Here is an 11,850-nt window from a genome sequence, read left to right as displayed (position 1 = left end):
TCCACAATCCCACCAGTTTTCACAATCCCAAAGACTATCCCACCAGTTTCCACAATCCCACCAACAATCCCACCATCTTCTACTATCCCATCAGCAATCCCACCAGTTTCCACAATCCCACCAATAATCCCACCAGTTTCCACAATCCCACCAGTTTCCACAATCCCACCAGTTTCCACAATCCCACCAGCTTCCACAATCCCACCAGCTTCCACAATCCCACCAGTTTCCACAATCCCAAAGACTATCCCACCAGTTTCCACAATCCCACCAACAATCCCACCATCTTCTACTATCCCACCAGCAATCCCACCAGTTTCCACAATCCCACCAATAATCCCACCAGTTTCCACAATCCCACCAGTTTCCACAATCCCACCAGTTTCCACAATCCCACCAGTTTCCACATTCCCACCAGTTTCCACAATCCCACCAGTTTCCACAATCCCACCAATAATCCCACCAGTTTCCACAATCCCACCAATAATCCAATTTGTAAGTAGCTCTGGATAAGAGCGTCTGCTAAATGACTTAAATGTAAATGTAATCCCACCAGTTTCCACAATCCCACCAGTTTCCACAATCCCACCAGCTTCCACAATCCCACCAGTTTCCACAATCCCACCAGTTTCCACAATCCCACCAGCTTCCACGATCCCACCAGTTTCCACAATCCCACCAGCTTCCACAATCCCACCAGCTTCCACAATCCCACCAGTTTCCACAATCCCAGGTGGTGAATGAAGGGCTTGGTGATAATCAGAGGATGTCAGTCAGTGATTTATTTAATAGATTTTTTTTGTCCGATCAACAGGTTAAGAGAGGGAGCCAACAAGGAGATCCTGGGTATCATCGTATCCTACAAAGTCAAAGTGAAGCTTGTTGTGTCTCGAGGCGGGTATGCACTTTACACATACATCTTGGTGTTAGAGATAGGGTTTACACATACATCTTGGTGTCAGAGTTAGGGTTTACACATACATCTTGGTGTTAGAGATAGGGTTTACACATACATCTTGGTGTCAGAGTTAGGGTTTACACATACATCTTGGTGTCAGAGTTTAAACATTCATCTTGGTGTCAGAGTTAGGGTTTACACATACATCTTGGTGTCAGAGTTAGGGTTTACACATACATCTTGGTGTCAGAGTTAGGGTTTACACATACATCTTGGTGTCAGAGTTAGGGTTTACACATACATCTTGGTGTCAGAGTTAGGGTTTACACATACATCTTGGTGTCAGAGTTTAAACATTCATCTTGGTGTCAGAGTTAGGGTTTACACATACATCTTGGTGTCAGAGTTAGGGTTTACACATACATCTTGGTGTCAGAGTTAGGGTTTACACATACATCTTGGTGTCAGAGTTAGGGTTTACACATACATCTTGGTGTCAGAGTTAGGGTTTACACATACATCTTGGTGTCAGAGTTAGGGTTTACACATACATCTTGGTGTCAGAGTTAGGGTTTACACATACATCTTGGTGTCAGAGTTAGGGTTTACACATACATCTTGGTGTCAGAGTTAGGGTTTACACATACATCTTGGTGTCAGAGTTAGGGTTTACACATACATCTTGGTGTCAGAGTTAGGGTTTACACATACATCTTGATGTCAGAGTTAGGGTTTACACATACATCTTGGTGTCAGAGTTAGGGTTTACACATACATCTTGGTGTCAGAGTTAGGGTTTACACATACATCTTGGTGTCAGAGTTAGGGTTTACACATACATCTTGGTGTCAGAGTTTAAACATTCATCTTGGTGTCAGAGTTAGGGTTTACACATACATCTTGGTGTCAGAGTTAGGGTTTACACATACATCTTGGTGTCAGAGTTAGGGTTTACACATAATATCATAAGATGGTTAATGTTAATGTAATGAATTAGTGCTCTAATTCCTAATTCTATGTTACTGTATTGCTGAGGTAAAAAAAAAAAACTGACAATGTTTCATTGATTTCAGACTCTTAGGAGATCTGGCAACGAGGTAAACAGAGATGTTTCTGTGATGACGGTGCATGCCAATACTGGTGGCTAGAGTTGTAGTGCTGTTTGTTTTGCTGAAGAGATGTACATATATACTCTACGTTGTTATACAGAGCAGACTGTAATATCAGTATAATAATACAGGATGTAAATAAAATACATTGAAATGCTAATTCATAAACTTGTTTGTTCATCATACATCAATCATCTACATGTAGTTTCATTTTCTTTTCCAGCGATGTCCATGTTGAGCTGCCATTTACGCTAATGCATCCCAAACCAATCGAAGATGCAATCTACAGAGATGGTATGTTTCTACTTTTATGCACTATTTTCAGTTCACACGTTTTCAATGTCTTTCTGTTTTCAATCAATCAACAAAACCTTTCTTGGTCTGAGATGATGAATTATAATGGTCCATTAATTGTCTTTCAGCTGCAGACGAGGCGCCAATAGACACAAACTTGATAGAATTTGACACAAAGTAAGAAGCTCTACTCCTGGTCTGTCTGATAGTTTAACACAGTATAACACAGTCACCCTGTTTGTTTGTCTGTCTGTCACTCTACCATACTGGGCCTCGTTGCTTGCTGCCTCTGCTTACTGCTTACTGCCTGCTGTTTACTGCTTACTGCTTAATGCTTACTGCTTAATGCTTACTGCCTGCTGTTTACTGCTTACTGCCTGCTGCTTACTGCTTACTGCCTGTTGTTTACTGCTTACTGCCTGCTGTTTACTGCTTACTGCCTGCTGTTTACTGCTTACTGCCTGCTGCTTACTGCTTACTGCCTGCTGCTTACTGCCTGCTGCTTACTGCTTACTGCCTGCTGTTTACTGCCTGCTGCTTACTGCTTATTGCCTGCTGTTTACTGCTTACTGTTTACTGCCTGCTGCTTGCTGCCTACTGCCTGCTGCTTACTGCCTGCTGCTTACTGCGTACTGCCTGCTGCTTACTGCCTGTTGCATACTGCCTGTTGCTTACTGCCTGCTGCTTGCTGCTTACTGCCTGTTGCTTACTGCCTGCTGTTTACTGCTTACTGCCTGCTGCTTACTGCTTGCTGTTTACTGCTTACTGCCTGCTGCTTGCTGCTTACTGCTTGCTGCTTACTGCCTGCTGCTTACTGCCTGTTGCATACTGCCTGTTGCTTACTGCCTATTGCTTACTGCCTGTTGCTTACTGCCTGCTGCTTGCTGCTTACTGCCTGCTGCTTACTGCTTACTGCCTGCTGCTTACTGCCTGCTGCTTACTGCCTGCTGCTTACTGCTTACTGCCTGTTGCTTGCTGCTTACTGCCTGCTGCTTACTGCCTGCTGCTTACTGCCTGCTGCTTACTGCTTACTGCCTGCTGCTTACTGCTTACTGCCTGCTGCTTACTGCCTGCTGCTTACTGCCTGCTGCTTACTGCTTACTGCCTGCTGCTTACTGCTTGCTGCTTACTGCCTGCTGCTTACTGCCTGCTGCTTACTGCTTACTGCCTGCTGCTTACTGCTTACTGCCTGCTGCTTACTGCCTGCTGCTTACTGCCTGCTGCTTACTGCCTGCTGCTTACTGCTTACTACCTGCTGCTTACTGCCTGCTGCCTGCTGCTTACTGCCTGCTGCTTACTGCCTGCTGCTTACTGCCTGCTGCTTACTGCCTGCTGCCTGCTGCCTGTTGCTTACTGCCTGCTGTTTACTGCTTACTGCCTGCTGCTTACTGCTTGCTGTTTACTGCTTACTGCCTGCTGCTTACTGCTTGCTGTTTACTGCTTACTGCTTGCTGCTTACTGCCTGCTGCTTACTGCCTGTTGCATACTGCCTGTTGCTTACTGCCTATTGCTTACTGCCTGTTGCTTACTGCCTGTCCTTGTCAATAAAACTTCCTCTTGTTTCATTTCCTCTCTATAACAGTCCATCTCTGACCATACAGCCTAACAGTCCATCTCTGACTATACAGCCTAACAGTCCATCTCTGACCATACAGCCTAACAGTCCATCTCTGACCATACAGCCTAACAGTCCATCTCTGACCATACAGCCTTACAGTCCATCTCTGACCATACAGCCTAACAGTCCATCTCTGACCATACAGCCTAACAGTCCATCTCTGACCATACAGCCTAACAGTCCATCTCTGACCATACAGCCTAACAGTCCATCTCTGACCATACAGCCTAACAGTCCATCTCTGACCATACAGCCTAACAGTCCATCTCTGACCATACAGCCTAACAGTCCATCTCTGGTCATACAGCCTAACAGTCCATCTCTGACCATACAGCCTAACAGTCCATCTCTGACCATACAGCCTTACAGTCCATCTCTGACCATACAGCCTAACAGTCCATCTCTGACCATACAGCCTAACAGTCCATCTCTGACCATACAGCCTAACAGTCCATCTCTGACCATACAGCCTAACAGTCCATCTCTGACCATACAGCCTTACAGTCCATCTCTGACCATACAGCCTAACAGTCCATCTCTGACCATACAGCCTAACAGTCCATCTCTGACCATACAGCCTAACAGTCCATCTCTGACCATACAGCCTAACAGTCCATCTCTGACCATACAGCCTAACAGTCCATCTCTGACCATACAGCCTAACAGTCCATCTCTGACCATACAGCCTAACAGTCCATCTCTGACCATACAGCCTAACAGTCCATCTCTGACCATACAGCCTAACAGTCCATCTCTGACCATACAGCCTAACAGTCCATCTCTGACCATACAGCCTAACAGTCCATCTCTGACCATACAGCCTAACAGTCCATCTCTGACCATACAGCCTAACAGTCCATCTCTGACCATACAGCCTAACAGTCCATCTCTGACCATACAGCCTAACAGTCCATCTCTGACCATACAGCCTAACAGTCCATCTCTGACCATACAGCCTAACAGTCCATCTCTGACCATACACATTAACCAGCAAATAGGCCCGATTATGAATAATACATTCAATATTGAATGTATTAGTGTGTCTCTCATGTAATGTTGTCTCTCCCAGCACACCCTCTTTATCGTTTCAATCCCCCTGGTTTTATGGCCATTTCTATGACTGACAGCAGCAAAGAGACGGTAACCATGGCAGGTTTCTGTAGCTCCCAGGCTGTTAAGAAGCATTAGTGTTGTTGACGGACCCGTGTCATGATGCGCTGACGATACCATTTCAGACGTGATGTGCTGACGTGTTTCCTAAACCCCGTAATGTCTGTAAATGACTATGACCAGGATTCAACCCCCCCCCCCCCCCCAAAAAAAATGCGTTTGTCCGCAATGCGCGTTTTTAGAAGGGCAATGTTCGTGCGTTCGCGGAGCCTACTGCTCAAGGTAAACGCTGCGCACTGTATGTCGGGTTCAGTGGGAAATTCACTTTTAAACGGTGCATTGTCCAACTGCGCGATCCGGATTGATTACCGAAATAAATAACGGCAACAGTAACAAGGCAAAAAAAACAACGACAACAACAGAATAAGCTAAGACGTTTGCTGAGCTGACAGGCCTACAGTAAATAAATAATCAAAATAATTGTGTGGTAACCTTGATTTCACCCCTTTTTTTGAACCACCTGTGTGTAGTGCAATATGAAGGGGTTATAACGAGTTGTAAAGGACTGTGAGCTTTATAACGGCTTAAACAGTATAGTCGCTAATCAGTGCACTTCACTAACCATCTTTGATCTAATACACTTTACCAACCATCTCTGGTCTAATACACTTTACTAAACATCTGATCTAATACACTTTACTAAACATCTGATCTAATACACTTTACTAAACATCTGATCTAATACACTTTACTAAACATCTGATCTAATACACTTTACTAAACATCTGATCTAATACACTTTACTAAACATCTGATCTAATACACTTTACTAAACATCTGATCTAATACACTTTACTAAACATCTGATCTATTACACTTTACCAACCATCTCTGGTCTAATACACTTTACTAAACAAATGTCTCCCCATCTGCTATGAACCAAAATGTCTCCCTGTCTGCTATGAACCAAAATGTCTCCCTGTCTGCTATGAACCAAAATGTCTCCCTGTCTGCTATGAACCAAAATGTCTCCCTGTCTGCTATGAACCAAAATGTCTCCCTGTCTGCTATGAACCAAAATGTCTCCCTGTCTGCTATGAACCAAAATGTCTCCCTGTCTGCTATGAACCAAAATGGCTCCCTGTCTGCTATGAACCAAAATGTCTCCCTGTCTGCTATGAATCAAAATGTCTCCCTCTGTCTGCCATGAACCAAAATGTCTCCCTGTCTGCCATGAACCAAAATGTCTCCCTGTCTGCTATGAATCAAAATGTCTCCCTCTGTCTGCCATGAACCAAAATGTCTCCCTGTCTGCTATGAACCAAAATGTCTCCCTGTCTGCTATGAATCAAAATGTCTCCCTCTGTCTGCCATGAACCAAAATGTCTCCCTGTCTGCCATGAACCAAAATGTCTCCCTGTCTGCCATGAACCAAAATGTCTCCCTGTCTGCTATGAACCAAAATGTCTCCCTGTCTGCTATGAACCAAAATGTCTCCCCATCTGCCATGAATCATTAATGCACTTAATGTGTACTTCTGGATCCTGACTAACTGAGTTTACTCTCTCCAGCGACGATGACATCATCTTTGAGGATTTTGCGCGTCAGCGGCTGATCGGAGCGAAAGACGATGAGGATGAGGAGGGTGCGGACTCTCCCAAGCTGAACCACAGATAGAGGAGGGAGATGGAAGCTGCTGTGTTGTTCCTGTGTTGTGGTACAGAGGAGCTACTGTGACTGGAGGAGAGAGGGAGACCCTTTAAACACGCTCACAGTGGTGCCGTTGTCCTGTTCTTGTTCACATTCGTCTTCTCCATACAGCAAGGATGTCAGAGAGAAAGTTTAGAGGAAATGAGGCCTAGTCGTGGTGTGGTTTGAGGGGGTGGACCTTGACGCCTAGTTGTGGTGTGGTTTGAGGGGGGTGGACCTTGACTTCTAGTCGTGGTGTGGTTTGAGGGGGTGGACCTTGACTTCTAGTCGTGGTGTGGTTTGAGTGGGGGGCCGTGAGTTCCAGTCGTGGTGTGGTTTGAGGGGGTGGACCTTGAGTCATAGGCGTGGTGTGGTTTGAGGGGGTGGACCTTGAGTCATAGGCGTGGTGTGGTTTGAGGGGGTGGACCTTGAGTCATAGGCGTGGTGTGGTTTGAGGGGGTGGACCTTGAGGTCAAGTCGTGGTGTGGTTTGAGGGGAGTGGACCTTGAGGTCTAGTCGTGGTGTGGTTTGAGGGGGTGGACCTTGAGTCATAGGCGTGGTGTGGTTTGAGGGGGTGGACCTTGAGGTCAAGTCGTGGTGTGGTTTGAGGGGAGTGGACCTTGAGTTCTAGTCGTGGTGTGGTTTCAGGGGAGTGGACCTTGAGTCATAGGCGTGGTGTGGTTTGAGGGGGTGGACCTTGAGTTCTAGTCGTGGTGTGGTTTGAGGGGGTGGACCTTGAGGTCTAGTCGTGGTGTGGTTTGAGGGGAGTGGACCTTGAGGTCTAGTCGTGGTGTGGTTTGAGGGGGGTGGACCTTGAGTTCTAGTCGTGGTGTGGTTTGAGGGGAGTGGACCTTGAGTCATAGGCGTGGTGTGGTTTGAGGGGGTGGACCTTGAGGTCAAGTCGTGGTGTGGTTTGAGGGGGGTGGACCTTGAGTTCTAGTCGTGGTGTGGTTTGAGGGGGTGGACCTTGAGTTCTAGTCGTGGTGTGGTTTGAGGGGAGTGGACCTTGAGTTCTAGTCGTGGTGTGGTTTGAGGGGGGTGGACCTTGAGTTCTAGTCGTGGTGTGGTTTGAGGGGTGGACCTTGAGGTCTAGTCGTGGTGTGGTTTGAGGGGGTGGACCTTGAGTTCTAGTCGTGGTGTGGTTTGAGGGGAGTGGACCTTGAGTCATAGGCGTGGTGTGGTTTGAGGGGGTGGACCTTGAGGTCAAGTCGTGGTGTGGTTTGAGGGGGGTGGACCTTGAGTTCTAGTCGTGGTGTGGTTTGAGGGGGGGTGGACCTTGAGTTCTAGTCGTGGTGTGGTTTGAGGGGAGTGGACCTTGAGTTCTAGTCGTGGTGTGGTTTGAGGGGAGTGGACCTTGAGTTCTAGTCGTGGTGTGGTTTGAGGGGAGTGGACCTTGACTTCTAGTCGTGGTGTGGTTTGAGGGGAGTGGACCTTGAGTTCTAGTCATGGTGTGGTTTGAGGGGAGTGGACCTTGAGTTCTAGTCATGGTGTGGTTTGAGGGGAGTGGACCTTGAGTTCTAGTCGTGGTGTGGTTTGAGGGGGGTGGACCTTGAGTTCCAGTCGTGGTGTGGTTTGAGGGGGTGGACCTTGAGTTCTAGTCGTGGTGTGGTTTGAGGGGGTGGACCTTGACTTCTAGTCGTGGTGTGGTTTGAGGGGGTGGACCTTGAGTTCTAGTCGTGGTGTGGTTTGAGGGGTGGACCTTGAGTTCGAGTCGTGGTGTGGTTTGAGGGGGTGGACCTTGAGTTCTAGTCGTGGTGTGGTTTGAGGGGGGTGGACCTTGAGTTCTAGTCGTGGTGTGGTTTGAGGGGAGTGGACCTTGAGTTCTAGTCGTGGTGTGGTTTGAGGGGAGTGGACCTTGAGTTCTAGTCGTGGTGTGGTTTGAGGGGAGTGGACCTTGAGTTCTAGTCGTGGTGTGGTTTGAGGGGGGTGGACCTTGAGTTCTAGTCGTGGTGTGGTTTGAGGCGGGGTGGACCTTGAGGTCTAGTCGGGGTGTGGTTTGAGGGGAGTGGACCGTGGAATATGGACATGGAGGAGGAGGTCTTGCTAAAAGCAACACAAACTTGTGATAAAAACACTCCAGTGGCAGCATACCATTAATGACTTTATTATACCTGTTTTCATTAGGACTGAACAGTCACCTTTAATGACTCTGTTATACCTGTTTTCATTAGGACTGAACAGTCACCTTTAATGACTCTGTTATACCTGGTTTCATTAGGACTGAACAGTCACCTTTAATGACTCTGTTATACCTGGTTTCATTAGGACTGAACAGTCACCTTTAATGACTCTGTTATACCTGGTTTCATTAGGACTGAACAGTCACCTTTAATGACTCTGTTATACCTGGTTTCATTAGGACTGAACAGTCACCTTTAATGACTCTGTTATACCTGGTTTCATTAGGACTGAACAGTCACCTTTAATGACTCTGTTATACCTGGTTTCATTAGGACTGAACAGTCACCTTTGTATTGAAATGAGATTTAATGTAACTACAGTTCTGGCCTTCATATGTAAGGAATACTGGAACTACTGCCTAAACCAATGACTTGATAATAGCAATGCACAGAGCAGGACAGTCCACTGTATCACCCCAAGAGCAGGACAGTCCACTATACCACCCCAAGAGCAGGACAGTCCACTATACCACCCCAAGAGCAGGACAGTCCACTATACCACCCCAAGAGCAGGACAGTCCACTATACCACCCCAAGAGCAGGACAGTCCACTGTACCACCCCAAGAGAAGGACAGTCCACTATATCACCCCAAGAGCAGGACAGTCCACTATACCACCCCAAGAGCAGGACAGTCCACTATACCACCCCAAGAGCAGGACAGTCCACTATACCACCCCAAGAGCAGGACAGTCCACTGTACCACCCCAAGAGCAGGACAGTCCACTATACCACCCCAAGAGCAGGACAGTCCACTATACCACCCCAAGAGCAGGACAGTCCACTGTACCACCCCAAGAGCAGGACAGTCCACTATACCACCCAAAGAGCAGGACAGTCCACTGTACCACCCCAAGAGCAGGACAGTCCACTATACCACCCAAAGAGCAGGACAGTCCACTGTACACCCCAAGAGCAGGGGCGGCAGCGTAGCCTAGTGGTTAGAGCGTTGGACTAGTAACCGGAAGGTTGCGAGTTCAAACCCCCGAGCTGACAAGGTACAAATCTGTCGTTCTGCCCCTGAACAGGCAGTTAACCCACTGTTCCCAGGCTGTCATTGAAAGTAAGAATATGTTCTTAACTGACTTGCCTGGTTAAATAAAGGTAAAATTTAAAAAAAAATTAAAAAAGAGCAGGACAGTCCACTATACCACCCCCCGAATAAATATTTTATCAGGAAGATAACTGATCTATTTGCATGGAACATACCGGTACTTTCTATGTGACACTTATGTTCCCAATTCATCCCAGGTAGCCTAGCGGTTAGAGGAGGCAGGTAGCCTAGCGGTTAGAGCACTGGGCCAGTAACCTGGAGGTTGCTGGTTTAAATACCCGCGCCAACGAGGTGAAAAGTCTGTTGATGTACTCTTGAGAAAAATGGTGAGCAAGGCACTTAACCGTAATTTACTCATTTGCTTACTACTACAGGGGTACCACACCACTACAGGGGTACCACACCACTACAGGGGTACCACACCACTACAGGGGTACTACACCACTACAGGGGTACCACACCACTACAGGGGTACTACACCACTACAGGGGTACCACACCACTACAGGGATACCACACCACTACAGGGGTACCACACCACTACAGGGATACTACACCACTACAGGGGTACCACACCACTACAGGGGTAGCACACCACTACAGGGATACCACACCACTACAGGGGTACCACACCACTACAGGGATACTACACCACTACAGGGGTACCACACCACTACAGGGGTACCACACCACTACAGGGATACCACACCACTACAGGGGTAACACACCACTACAGGGGTACCACACCACTACAGGGGTACCTGGTAGTAGAGGGGTACCACACCACTACAGGGGTACCACACCACTACAGGGGTACCTGGTAGTAGAGGGGTACCACACCACTACAGGGTACCACACCACTACAGGGGTACCGTACCACTACAGGGGTACTACACCACTACAGGGGTACCACACCACTACAGGGATACCTGGTAGTAGAGGGGTACCACACCACTACAGGGGTACCATACCACTACAGGGGTACCACACCACTACAGGGGTACCTGGTAGTAGAGGGGTACCACACCACTACAGGGGTACCACACCACTACAGGGGTACCTGGTAGTAGAGGGGTACCACACCACTACAGGGGTACCACACCACTACAGGGGTACCTGGTAGTAGAGGGGTACCACACCACTACAGGGTACCACACCACTACATGGGTACCGTACCACTACAGGGGTACTACACCACTACAGGGGTACCACACCACTACAGGGATACCTGGTAGTAGAGGGGTACCACACCACTACAGGGGTACCATACCACTACAGGGGTACTACACCACTACAGGGGTACCACACCACTACAGGGGTACCACACCACTACAGGGGTACCACACCACTACAGGGGTACTACACCACTACAGGGGTACCACACCACTACAGGGGTACTACACCACTACAGGGGTACCACACCACTACAGGGGTACCATACCACTACAGGGGTACCAGGGGTACCACACCACTACAGGGGTACCACACCACTACAGGGGTACCATACCACTACAGGGGTACCAGGGGTACCACACTACTACAGGGGTACCACACCACTACAGGGATACTACACCACTACAGGGGTACCACACCACTACAGGGGTACCACACCACTACAGGGGTACTACACCACTACAGGGGTACCACACCACTACAGGGGTACCACACTACTACAGGGGTACCAGGGGTACCGTACCACTACAGGGGTACCACACCACTACAGGGGTACCATACCACTACAGGGGTACCACACCACTACAGGGGTACCATACCACTACAGGGGTACCATACCACTACAGGGGTACCAGGGGTACCACACCACTACAGGGGTACCAGGGGTACCACACTACTACAGGGGTACCACACCACTACAGGGATACTACACCACTACAGGGGTACC

At 48.1% G+C, this 11,850-nt stretch overlaps 1 long non-coding RNA gene across 1 annotated transcript; it reads left to right on the top strand.

Annotated features, from left to right (window-relative positions):
• The first annotated feature begins 814 nt into the window (after positions 1-814).
• Positions 815-6,962, top strand: LOC124006351. The gene is made up of 5 exons (XR_006833762.1): positions 815-898; positions 1,972-1,995; positions 2,231-2,301; positions 2,430-2,478; positions 6,601-6,962. It is a non-coding gene; the product is annotated as an uncharacterized LOC124006351 (long non-coding RNA).
• The last annotated feature ends 4,888 nt before the right edge of the window (positions 6,963-11,850 follow it).

Source organism: Oncorhynchus gorbuscha, linkage group LG19 (genome assembly GCF_021184085.1).
Source record: "Oncorhynchus gorbuscha isolate QuinsamMale2020 ecotype Even-year linkage group LG19, OgorEven_v1.0, whole genome shotgun sequence".
In the NCBI taxonomy this organism is placed as follows: domain Eukaryota; kingdom Metazoa; phylum Chordata; class Actinopteri; order Salmoniformes; family Salmonidae; genus Oncorhynchus; species Oncorhynchus gorbuscha.
The sequence above is the reverse complement of the archived record's forward strand: the minus strand, read 5'-3'. Positions and strand labels throughout refer to the sequence as shown.